Consider the following 4,588-nt stretch of genomic DNA (forward strand, 5'->3'; position numbering starts at 1 on the left):
CTGTTTTGTTATGACAGTGGGTCCGGTTGTCATCTGTAGCATATGTATCTCGCTGTGCAAACCTATAATTTGCTCTTGTTCTATAATCATATCTTTCTCTCCTCAATAATCCTCATATTTATGCTTGCCTTACTTTGGTGCATCTGGTCATTCTTCTGCCATGAGCACACCAAGAACTGACATTTCAGACTGCAACCCCACAGTTGAAGATGAGGAAGAGAGAGAGGGAGACAGAGAAGAGAAGACAAAAAAGAGAAAAGAGGAGAGGGGAGAGAGGAGAAAATGGATAGTAGATTCAGAGATGGTAGAAGAGGACCAGAGCACATATGTAGAATTACTCTCAAGAGGAGAGACACCTCTTCCATCTTTATAGGAGGAAATGAGAGAGAAGGGTACAGTTGCAGAGATACTTGTAGGTCTGGCAGCCAGAAATTTTGAAATTTTGTGCATTCCCACTTGATGACTTTCTTTCTCAGTGGAATAGGAACCAAGCTATTTCTGCAGAGATTGGAGGGGAGAGCAGGGGTATTATGAGAGTAGAGAAGGTTTGAAATAGTCACTGTAGAGACTGAGAAGGAGTGAGTTGACTATGGAAACATGGAAGGTGACCTCAGGTGGATTAGATGTCATGGATTTATGGTCAGACCAGTAGTGTGATTTTTTTTTTCCAGAAGTGCTCAGCTGTCTAGATGTAAGCAAAAAACAGGAAGTTGGATTCATCCAAGAATAGAATTTTGTCACATGGATTTGATGGAAGGGCAATGCAGCAAGCATGTTAAGGATCTTGGCAAGAGAGAGGTTAGCATGATGGGCCACAGAATGTTAGGCTAGATGGGCCAGGCGCGGTGGGTCACACCTGTAATCCTAGCACTCTGGGAGGCTGAGGCGGGTGGATCGTTTGAGCTCAGGAGTTCAAGACCAGCCTGAGCAAGAGCGAGACCCCGTCTTTACTAAAAATAGAAAGAAATTAGCTGGACAACTAAAAAATATATAGAAAAAATTAGCCGGGCATGGTGGCACGTGCCTGTAGTCCCAGCTACTTGGAATGCTGAGGCAGGAGGATCTCTTGAGCCCAGGAGTTTGAGGTTGCTGTGAGCTAGGCTGAGGCCACAGCACTCTAGCCCTGGGCAACAGAATAAGACACTGTCTCAAAAGAAAAAAAAAAAAAGAATGTTAGGCTAGATGGAGGAAGGAGGATAGGATGGAGCTGATATTATGTAGGAGAAATTAATGAGTCCAGTGAGGAGAGATCACTTGAAGTTAACAAGCAGGTGTGGTGAGAGTAATTGGGGGTAGGAGGACATTGAGGATATTGTTGTCAGAATGGGCTATATAAACATAAGACCTCAGAGGTGATATAGTACTAAGAGTGACAAGATCCAGAACAAGGCCATAGAGTAAGTGACTGGAAGGGAGTGTAGGTAAAGATCATGAAAGAAGGGAAGATGCACAATTCGAAAGGATAGGGGTGATTTGTTTGTCTACATGGGTGGTGAAGTTCATAGGATGATGGCAGGATGGGACTGGACAGGAAACAGTGGGCAGTCACCAGCGGAGGGGGAGTACCCAGGAAGCTGGAAAATGACAAAGATGAGGAGATGTAGATAGTGGCATAGTTGTGTTGTGGGGGTCTCAAAAGCCCAGAGGGTGGGGAATGGTCTGGAAATAGAATGAAGAGCCAGGTGGGGGCCTGCCCCACCTCCTACCCTGACACCCTGCTAGTGGAAAATGGAGCACCTCCACTGAGAGACACACAAGGGCCAGGGGTTTCAGTTAGGGCTGGGAGGGGAATGAGCGAGGACATAGGAAGCTTTACCGTGGGAGGGCAATCGCAAATGGTCCGGTAGAAAGGGTACAGTATGAGTGGAGAGGAGTGGAGAGATAACTGGCAGGATTCACGTACCACAGCACATAGGGACCAAAGAAAACTGGGTTATGTGGCACGGATGGTTTGGCTGGCTAAAAAGTTTTCAACAGAACTTACCCCAGCTTTTCTCTGGTGGCTAGGGAGAAGTGTTAGTGCTGGCTCTCCAGGCGTCTAGGCACCCTGCCGATGAGCTCTAAAGTTACTCATGAATAGCATTTAGTTTGAAGCATGTGAAATTATACTATTCACCATTTTTTTGGCCTACAAAAATGACAACGTTATGTGGTTCCACCTAAGAGTATCTGCATACTAAAAGGAATGAGTTTTTAGCAGTGGCCTGGGATTAACAGGCTACTGCTACTTGCTGCTAATTTAAGACTTTGCTATACAGAGCTACGAGTGGAGGTGGTACCTCTGGTGTCTTAAGTTACCACAGCAGGGAGCACTCCTCTCTAACATCACGCCATGTTCTGGTATTCAAGGTGGTTAGCGGCGGGAGTGCATGAGAGGAGACAGCCCACAAGGATGGACATCAAGCTGTTTCTTGATGACTGGAGCCAAGAGGTGAGAGAATGATTCAGCTGGAGATGTGGGACCAAAACAAGAAGACTATGTGGGATTTGAGGACAGAAGGAAAAAAACATGAGTGTGGATCTGAGTAGAAGGAATGAAACAGAAGGCGACAGGAGGCCACAGGGAATGAGATCAAAAGAAGGAAAGCAAAGACAAAACAAAGGTAAAAGCTCCAAAAGTGCCTCATATCAGATATAGCATCTTCTTTTCCCTAGGAAAGGAAGTGCCGCTTCCCCCAAAACCAATTACAGTGGCAAGAGAGGGAAGGCATGGCACACAATAAAGAGAGAAAAATGACTGTAAAGCACTTTGCAAAAATAAAGAGTTATATAAAGTCCCAATAATAATAAATCACCTTGCCTGAGGTATGAAAACCTTAAAATAACCTGAAGCATCACAACATGGAGGAGCAGCAGAAGGCATCGGCGAGCTTCCAGAAGGTTTGTATGCTTGCTTTAAATTCTTCCCCCTCAACTTTTCCAGCCAGGTTTCTTAAGAGCAGACCTCAGTTAGGTTTTCAGATGAAAATTAGGCTAGCCGCTGTTTAAACCTGCCACCCCAACCCGTTTCTGCCCCCAGGTCCATCAGAAGAGGGCACAGCCTCTAGGGGAACCTCTTCCTTGAATCTGGCATCTGCCTTCTTGAATATTGATGCATCTGTTTTGTGAAGGTTTTCTTCCTTTTGTTATATAAAAAGAGAGAAATTGGAGGGAAAAAAAAATCTTCATTCCTGGAAAAAAAAAAGAGAAAAATAGGTCTTTCTGAATTCTCAGTACTGGAGCTCTGTTCTTTATATATCTACTTGTTCCATTGTTAAATAAACCCACATATTTAAGGGTGACACATTCTCTTAACTAATGCCTTGTCAGGCCCATGTGCCTTGCTAAAAATGGACCTTGATGACTGCTGTTTCCATTTTTTTTCTAAGAAATAATTTGATTATTTTTATCCTACTTCTCTCTATCACCACTCATAAAAAAAATGGTTGTCTTTTCACAAAAACAATTTTTAAATGAGCCAAGTGCTCAAGCACATACAAGACAGAAAAGTTTTTTGTAAAACATCTGTGTAAGTCTCACACATATACGCACTGCCCTGTGAAAATGAGCTTAAAACAGAGAGTAAAAGCTCTTTTGAGGTAAAACTGTTTTCTGCTAAACCTCTTACGATATTATGTGCGTCCCTACATCTCACTTTGTGCAGATCCGAATATCCCCCAGAAAATGGATAATTTAATAAAAGCGGATGATATGAATCATCCAGGGAAAATTTGAATTATTATCTGTAGATAATTCATTATGCACATATTTCTAGTGAGATCCTTAAATCAGCAGGGCTTCTTAATCAGAGACTTTCAAATTTTGTCTGTAATAACTGGAGACTTGACCCATAAATCAGCAAATAGGCCAGCAGGCTCACCACATGCTTCACATTTCTTCTTGGAAGAAAAAGACACTTAATTATCCTGAGGTCACAAAAGAAGGGAAAAATGGACATGAAAAGTTGTTGGGAGTTTTATAGCAAAGTATAACTAATTCCAGCATTTTCTTAAAAGTGGGCTCGTGAAAGGAAGACAATGAAAACATTTGAAATAGAGTTCGGGATTTTCTACAGAGAAAAAAAGATGTTTTAAATATTTACAGGAACAATCTTACCAATCAACCCCGCCTCCCATTTCCAGTAAAATGATTGTCCCAAATTTGAACATTTTTTTTCATGTTACCAATTTTGCAAATGAAATTTCTAATGTGGAAGACATGAGTAATGAGGCTGAATATTACAATGAAAATATCTACTTGCAGACTTGGAACACAAGACTTCTTATTTTAATCAATGTTAGTAATGTTAATAAATAGATCAAGTTTCTCCTCTATTTCTACCATCTTTCCTTTCTCCCACTTCACTAGAACCTCTCAGTTACTACTCTACACTTTTCTTCCCCTTCAGGTCTTATCCCTTCACTTGCCATGGTAACAATCTGCACTCTGTTAAGGACCCTATATTGATCTTACAGTGCAAGGGGAAGCACAGTGTGAAGGTGAGAAACTATAGCACCAGAAGACTTGAGTTCAAATCCTAATGCCCCATTAGCACTGTGTAGTGGATACTGTTGGTACCCTGCCCAGACACCATTTCCCTGGCTGGCGT

The sequence above is a fragment of the Eulemur rufifrons genome, chromosome 30 (assembly GCF_041146395.1).
Source record: "Eulemur rufifrons isolate Redbay chromosome 30, OSU_ERuf_1, whole genome shotgun sequence".
Lineage (NCBI taxonomy): Eukaryota > Metazoa > Chordata > Mammalia > Primates > Lemuridae > Eulemur > Eulemur rufifrons.